The sequence below is a fragment of the Balaenoptera acutorostrata genome, chromosome 12 (genome assembly GCF_949987535.1).
Source record: "Balaenoptera acutorostrata chromosome 12, mBalAcu1.1, whole genome shotgun sequence".
Classification (NCBI taxonomy): domain Eukaryota; kingdom Metazoa; phylum Chordata; class Mammalia; order Artiodactyla; family Balaenopteridae; genus Balaenoptera; species Balaenoptera acutorostrata.
The window spans coordinates 9,597,089-9,605,479 of NC_080075.1; the positions used below are offsets into that span (position 1 = coordinate 9,597,089).

An 8,391-nucleotide genomic window follows, 5' to 3' on the forward strand; every position below is an offset into this window, starting at 1 on the left:
GAAAAGCATCGCCTTGCTCAACCTCGCAGAACCAGCACGTCGGTTGACTCAAATTTCACACCACTCTGCACACGCCCTCCAATGACCGTGAAAGCGCAGCGAGCATTGGTTTTGGGGGTTACACATAAATTTTAGCAAGTAGGCGAACTGGCAGATATGGAAACCAATAACAATGAGGATTAACTGTATGTGAAAAAGCAAATATAGCAAAATGTCCATTGTAGGATCTAGGGGGTGGATAATTTGTACAACTAATTGTTCTGTTTTCTGTGTATTTGTAAGTTTTTAGATAATGTTGAAAAAAATTATTTCCTCTTAACAGTTTCTGGTCGTTTCTCTACTGAGATGGGCCCACTTAAGGCCACCCAGGCATAGTTTTGCATTCAAGGAAGGGTCCTTGGGTACCCTTCTTACTTAAGCAATTGTAAGTAGGGGGTGCAAAGCAAGCTTTTGTGGATTGAGAAAGGCTGCCTTTCCCTGGGCGTTTGGGAACATGCAAGGATGGACACTGGGGCCAAGAGGAAGATACTAGAGCGGGAATCAGGTGAGGTCTGAATCAGCGCAGCTGGAGGAGGGGCTGGAATCTGCATTCTAACCAGATAGCGTCTGACGCTGGGGTTGGGAGAGCCAGGGCTGTGGGGGTCTTGGATGTCCCCATAGTTACAGGCAGGTGATTAATCAGGGGCCTGGAGATGCAGGTCACCATCCCAGAAGAGTGTTTTAAAAGAGTCAGAAGGGCTCCTAGGTATCCATCCTAGAGAAATGGAAACTTACGTTCACACAAACACCTGCACAGGAATGTTTATAGCAGCTCTATTCACGACTGCCAAAATGTAGGAACAACTCAAATGTTTCCCAACAGATGAATAGATAAAGTGTGGTATATCCCTGCAGTGGGACACTACTCAGCCTGAAATGGAAGGAAATGCTGATACACACATGAATGAATCTCAAAGGCATCAGGTTAAGTGAAAGGGGCCAGACTCAGAAGGCTACAAACCATATGATTCCATTCAAAACTGTAGAACAGGGTGTGGAGAAAAGGGAACCCTCTTGCACTATTGGTGGGAATGTAAATTGATACAGCCACTACAGAGAACAGTATGGAGGTTCCTTAAAAAAACAAAAAACAGAACTACCATATGACCCAGCAATCCCACTCCTGGGCGTATACCCAGAGAAAACCATAATTCAAAAAGACACTTGCACCCCAATGTTCATTGCAGCACTATTTACAATAGCCAGGTCATGGAAGCAACCTAAATGCCCATCGACAGACGAATGGATAAAGAAGATGTGGTACATATATGCAATGGAATATTACTCAGCCACAAAAAGGAACGAAATTGGGTCATTTGTTGAGATGTGGATGGACCTAGAGACTGTCATACAGAGTGAATTAAGTCAGAAAGAGAAAAACAAATATCGTATATTAACACATATATGTGGAATCTAGAAAAATGGTACAGATGAACCGGTTTTCAGGGCAGAAATAGAGACACAGATGTAGAGAACAAACGCATGGACACCAAGGGGGGAAAGCTGCAGGGGGGTGGGGATGGTGGTGTGCTGAATTGGGCGATTGGGATTGACATGTATACACTGATGTGTATAAAATTGATAACTAATAAGAACCTGCTGTATACATAAATAAATAAATAAAAGGAATAAAAACAAAATAAAACAAAACAAAAAACTGCAGGCCATGCAGTGGCTGCCGGAGGCGGCAGGCCCAGTGGGGAGCAGGGGTGACGGGATATGGATTGACTGCAAAGGGGTATGAGGGAATTCAGGGCAATAGCCTATACCTTGACTGAGATCGCAGTTTCTCAGCTGTATGCGTGTGTCAAATCTCACAGAATTTTTCACTAAAAGGGGTGAATTTTACTGTATGTAAATGATACCTTAATTTTTTTTTTAATTAAAAGGGGAGAAAGGGAGCTGGAAGGTATAGACACACCAGGCACTACAAATATTAACTGAAATAGGAAAGAGAGAGCTGTCTACACTCCTGCCTCACTTCCTTGATTCCCTCTGTCTCATCCAGCCTCACAGTCTGCTCCCCTCACCTCCACCAGGCTGCTCTCCAGCTGCAGGGAGCACGATATCACCACCTGATGGGCACCAGGCAAGCACTTCGTGCCCTCTTCCAGGCTGGGTCCCCTGCATGATGGACACTGTGACCCACCCCCCCCACTCTTGGGTCCTTCGCCAAGCCCCTGGCTTGCCGCCTTCCTCTCTGATGGTTCCTGCTGTCTCTCCTTCTCCAACCCCTGTCCCCTACTTGGACCATCCTGTCTGTGGCTACCCATGCGGCCACTCCCACTTATCTCATCCAGATCTCTCCCCTGAGGTCAGTTTGTGCTGTCATCACCTCCTTTGATCGCCACCTGCTGTGTCTATTAATAAAACCTGAGATCCAGATCTAACTCACACGGTGACTGTGGTCGGATGAACCCCACAGTCTGTTTCCCACATGAGCTGAAGCTCCAGGATCTGCTAGTTGCTTTTAGGCGATTCGTCCCCAAGGCCTCCCTTGCTCAAGAACCTACCGTGGCCCCCTCCTGCCTACGTCATTGAATCGAACTAAATTCCTCAGCCCTCCCTCTGCTCCAGCCAGGCTGCACTATCTGCCGTCCTTCAAATTCACGTCCACGCTTGAATCCATGCAGTGTGCTCCACTGGGTATACCCTCCCCACTTCTCTCCGCTCCCCCAGTGCAGCCAGCCCTGCCCGGCAGACTCACGGCCCTGCTCCCCACAGGGTATCAGGACCTAAGACAAGGCAGCGAAGTGAGGGTTTGTCCAGGGACCACGGGGAGGGGTGGGGGTAGTGAAGCTGGTCTCTGGGGCAGGAAGCTGTGGCAGGAAACTGTCGACAACACAGTTTGAGAAGCTCCGCCCTGTGGTGGCCACAGGTGCAGCCTGGGTAGCCGGAGGCAGGTTAGTGCAGAAGCGGGAGTGGGGAGAGGCTGGCCCTTGAGACCCAGTCCAGGGCCAGAAGCCATGATTGGCCATCTCGGACCTGAGTCCAAGGTGTCCCAGAGGCAGAAGCCTTCCCCGTGCATTCTCAGCTTTATCCCCACTTCCCTGTCCCTTTGCCAATAACAACGACAACAGTAATAACAACAGCTTTCAGAGGAGCCTGGCCGGTCTGCAGCCTCCTGGAGGATCAGCTGTTTCTGTCCTGAGCCACGTCCCTGCAGACTGCACGGCTTTCCCCAGAGACGTGCCCACCATGAGACTTCCCCACCCCACTCCTGCCTGGGCTGACCCCCTCCATCCTCCCCTTGAGCTTGCGAGGTCCTCGTGAGTTCAGAGATGCTCATTTGGCCTTCCCATGGTTTGCAGCTCCACAGAGAGACCACGGGACCCCAGCCTCATTCTCACAGCCCAAGCCCTGGGGAAAGGGGAGGAAAGTTTGATCCTTGGCTAGAGGGATCTGCCTGAAATTCCACCTTTCAAGCATCCTTTCTGGGGACAGGCAGGGTTAAATTATACCTGTTCCAGACACACAGGACGCCCCAAACATACTTTGAAGGAAAAACGGGTCAAGAGATCAACTACGTTTACAAAAGCTGTGGAAAGCATGTTTGCATATTAAAGGCTCTGAGAAGACCTGCCAGGAAAGGACCCTTTTTAGCTTTGTTTAATCCCCACACCTAAGCAGCAGGGCCTGGAAGCGCTGCTGTTCCACAGAACAGACTCTGAGCATCCAAAGCCCCAGTTAAATGTCTACCATGAGACACCAGAGGGAAGACTGAAGCAGTCAGGCTGCCGACAGAATGAGACGATCCAACTGGACTTGTCAGGTCTGGAGGCCCCATGTGCCACCCACAGCCAGACATCAAGTGTCCCCACCCAAGGAATGGGGGTGCAGCCCCTCACTGCCCATGTCTCCTCTCGAGACCCCAAGTCCCCCCTAAAGCCACCCTTCCTGCTCCCCAGTCCGCAGGCCACCAACACAGGCAGCACAGACATTAGTCACTAACAAAATGCCATCTTGGTTACGTTCCAAGTCACAAAGACAGCAGTTAGCACTGCGCCATGGATGGCAACAGGCTCCTTATCTTTTTCCTGACACCAGGGCATCAGATCTGATCATGGAATCATGGATCTCCTGGGTAGTAGCAGTGTGGTCCTGGGCAGGGAGTCATGCTCGCCAGACCCACCTGGAACACAGCCCCCAGCCGTGAAGGTGCCCAGCGCTGCGGGGCTGTGGGGATTCCGTAAGATAAGGCTCACCAAGCACTGAGCATGGGGTCTGGCCCGCCCTTGTCCTAGCCCGTCCTTCTCTGCTCGCAGCCCTCCAGGACTCCCACATCACTCACGGTTTTTAAAGCCCAGGTTCTTACAGCAGCCTTGCCCAATCTGCCCCATCACCTCCTTGCCTTCACTTACTCCCCACCAGCCACACGGGCCTCCTTATGTTACTTGTTCAGAGCACTGGAACAAATCAGGCCTGGTCCAACCTCAGGGCCTTTGCACTGGCTGTTCCCTTTGCTTGAACACTCTTCCCCCAACATCCCTCACTTCATTCGGGTCTCTGTGTAGATGTCACCTCCTCCTCCAAGAGGCCTTCCCTGACCTCCCTCTCTAAAATAGCCTCCCCTTCTCTCTCTATCCCTGACCCAGCGTTACTGCTCTTCACCACTGAAAATGTGATGTACTATCAACTTGCTGCCACAGGATCTTTGTCCCCTGCTAGAATGTAAGCATGGTGAGAGTGGATATGGTCTCGTTCCCCTGCCTATACCAGCCAGGCACATCGTAAGTGCCCCATAAATGTTCGTGGTGGGCAGAGGCTACTGATACTGGGTACCTGGAAAGGTATGCAGCCCGCTGTGGTGGGTGGAGACCCCTCTGCGGGTCCTTGGAATTTGGCAGCCTGATGAGGGATGAGGGGCTGTGGGGGCCTCCCTAGGAGAGAAGAGTGAATGGAGGACCTAGCAGCTTCCTCCACTAACCAATGGTGGGAGAGGAGAGGACCAGTCGGACCAATCGGAGGAGATTTCACACAGGCTGTTCCCTCTGCCTGGAACAGCGCCCACACCCTTCTCCAGGCCACGTGCGTCAGGCCCCCCTCAGCTGTCCCTTCCACCCAGAAGTGTTCCATGATTTCCCCCCTCCCTCCCCAGCTGAGTCAGGCACCTCCTCTGTTCTCCCAGGGCCCCGTCCTCCCGCATCACAGCCCTGGTGGCCACATACGATCACTGTCTGTTTGCTCCACCGTCTCTGACCAGCATGAGCTCCCCAAGGCAGAGCCTACGCCTGTCTTGTTTTCACAATAGCCCCCGCTTCCTCCCGACAAATATTTGTCAGGCGGGCAACAATAACGATAGCCTCTGTACCGAAGACTTTACGACACCTCTTCTGAGCATTATCCATTTAATCTAATCCTCACCGCAACTCCATCAAGTGGGAACTGTCATCCCCATTCCTCAGCTAAAGAAACTGAGGCTCAGAGAGGCTAATGTCATGTTCAGAATCATGTAGCCTGTGAGTGGCAGTCAGGATTTGAACTCAGGTCTCTCTGACCAGCAGCCAGCACTAGCCACTCTAGTGCGTGGCCATTAGGAGAATGGAATCCACGGCTCTGACCTGGGTCCCCAGGGGCTCCCACGCCTGCCTGGCCCAGGTGTCGCTGCACTTTGAGCTGCCTTCAACTGTCAGGGCAAAGAGTGCTGGCCTGTCGGGGGTGGGAAGCAGGTCCTCAGGCCTCAAACAGACTCTGTCTGTTGACCAAATGACCGAATAATGCCACGAGATCAGTCCCCACTGCCACCACTCCCCAGCGACTCCAACCTCTGCTGCTGGGGTTCTAAGGGTTGTGTAACCTCTGCAAGGAGCTGTCCCTCTCTGGGTGCCAGGCTCTGTGTCAAAGGAGATGGGGAAAGACTTAGGGGCCAGAAAAGGTGGGATGCGTCAGGAGGACAGAGCCTGACAGTGGGGACCGCGCGGTGCTGTCCGTGCATTGCAGGGTGTTCAGCAGCATCCCTGGCCCCTGTCTCACTAGAGGCCTGTAACACCCCCTGAATCACAACCAAAAATGTCCCCAGATGGCACTGAATGTCCCCAGCAGGCATGGGGGCGGCAAAACTGGCTCCAGTTAAGAAGCACTTCCCTAACGCTATGCTTTGGGCTGCGGCGGGGAGCAGCCAACATGGAGAGGTCTGGTTGCTGCAGCCCCCAGGAGAGTCTCCAGGAGCTACGAGGCCGCCCAGAGCTGGTGATCGTAATTAGGACTTCAGCAATATGCTTATACAGCACCTACTGTGTGCCAGGCACTCTAGAGAAATCCACTCGCCTAATCCTCGAGAGAATGCTGTGTGTAGAGGATTTGTGGATTTGGCACCTGAAGACACAGAGAAGGAGGAAATTGCCCAAGGTCACACGGCACACACAGTAGATGGCAGAGCCAGGCCTCAAACCGGCCTCCTGGCTCCAGAGTGTACACGAAACACCATCCAGCTGGGCCGCCTGCCTGTCCAGCGTCCCTGCCAGGGCTGTGTGGCGAGGCTGGAGGACAGGCGACAACAGGAAAAAGCAGCTCTGCACTGGCAGGGGAAGAGCCCTCGCAGGTGACACCCGAGGACCTTCCATCACAGGAGTCCCCGACGCTAATCTCTCAGCAAAGCTTTATTAAGCACCTACTGTGTGCTTGCTGCCCTGGCTAAGACAAGACTAACAAAGCTCATCTTGAGCCGTTCACCACATGAACCCCTGTTCCTTCCTGCCAAGACCCTTTCCTGCCTGGGACACCTTTCCCAACCTCTCACCCAACAGTCAGGAGCCAAGCACCTACTAGTTGCCAATATTTGCATCTGCATTTAACAGATGGGCAAAGTGAAGTTCAGAGAGGCCAAGCAACTTGCCAAGGACACACAGCGGTGGAGCAGGATTCGAGCTGTTTCCTTCTTCACATCTCTGTTTCCCCTTTAACCTGAGCTCCCCTACAAATGGCTGGAGCCTGTCCTGGGTCCCCTCATGGGAATCATCCAGCATTTTGATGTTCAAGTTCACAGCCCTGTTGAGCCACCCTCATATTCACGGGCCTGGGGGACAGAGCACACGTTTGCTTTCTCTGGAGTTTTCTCTGCTTCCTGAAGTCAAGGTTGCTGCACTGATGGGGCCCTGCAGGAGGCTAGGGACTGAGCAAGCACCTCCGTGGCCCCTGGATATAGGCGTCCACTACCACTCGGCTGGCCCTCTGGAGGGAGACCTCCTTCCCTCAGCGTGGCCACAGGTCGTGTCTGCTTCCTTTCCCAGCTGGACGGCACCCACCATGGTCCTACAGCCCTTCTGGTACCCCAGTGTCCTCCTGACTCTGTCCTCCTTCACCAGACCCAGGCCACCGCTGGAGATGGCGGCTGGGTGCTGCTCCATCGGGATGACTTACCTGGGGATGTGCTGATGGATGTGGAGGCACAGGCCGCCTGCAAGGTCTCTGGTCCCAAAGCCGACAGACAGCTGGTTCTAGATGAAGAACTGGGGTCTGAGAAACTAACTTGGGCTTCTCTGCAGCCCGAGCCCCCAGCCTGAAGCCACCACCGGCTAACCACCCACTCATACACCCTGGCAAGGGGTAAGGAGGTCATACCCCACCACGGTTTCTCACTCGGGGGGGAGGGGGTGGGGAATCTGAGTCACCCTCTGCCGGCTGCCCCGGAAGCCCCTGCGGTGGCCGTGCTGGCAAGAAAGGGGCAGAAGGCCAGAGGCCAGCCACTCACCTGGACACACCAGCTGAGCACAGCGGCCAAGCCGGGCAGGGACTGGCCCGGAAGGCCTGATGTGCTTGCTCTTGGAAGCGCCTTTCTCTGAAACTCAGCCTATTTCCTTGATGAGAAGACAGGAAAGGGGGCTGTGTTTGAAGTTTACGTCAAAGTCACAAAGTGCTGTGTTCAAGGAAAATCGCAGGCCATGTGCTCCAGGGGGGCAGAGGGCACTTCCGGGGCCAAGCAGAGCCGGCCCAGCAGTGGGGGGAATGAGGCGAGCTGCAGGCAGGGGTTATGCTAGAATGATGATCCCAACAGCATCCCCCAAACCTGGAGAGGGTAAGGGAGGGGAGCTGTGTGCCAGAATGGGGGTGGGGTAGTGGCAGTGGGAGGGGGCATCCCCAGGACTCATTGGAAACTGGAATGCCCCCACTTTCCCTTCCCAAGGGGGCATGGACCCGGGCCCTGTCCTTGGCTGAATTGCTCATATGAGTGATTTATTTATTCCACAGACAGGTTAAAGCCGGAGAAACGAGAAACCTCCTAAGTAGGTCCACACCGCAAAGGTCAGAGCACCTCCTGTGTGCCAGACATCAGGTCAACAACGACAGCCCTGTCCCTGCCCTCAGATGGCTCACAGTCTAGACCAGGGGGCAGCTGGGTCACCAGGGAGACCA

The 8,391-nt window shown here is 53.7% G+C and overlaps 1 protein-coding gene across 1 annotated transcript in view; it reads right to left on the reverse strand.

Moving 5' to 3' along the window:
* LOC103014268 (tyrosine-protein kinase ZAP-70) overlaps window positions 1–7,765 on the reverse strand; it is a 30,062-nt gene extending 22,297 nt beyond the window's left edge. Inside the window, exons 1-2 of the mRNA XM_007197327.3 lie at window positions 7,730–7,765; window positions 7,399–7,475 (exon numbers count right to left, since the gene is read on the reverse strand). The gene's annotated coding sequence lies outside the window, so the exon portion shown is untranslated. The remainder of the gene's footprint in view (window positions 1–7,398; window positions 7,476–7,729) is intronic.
* Window positions 7,766–8,391: the final 626 nt, after the last annotated feature.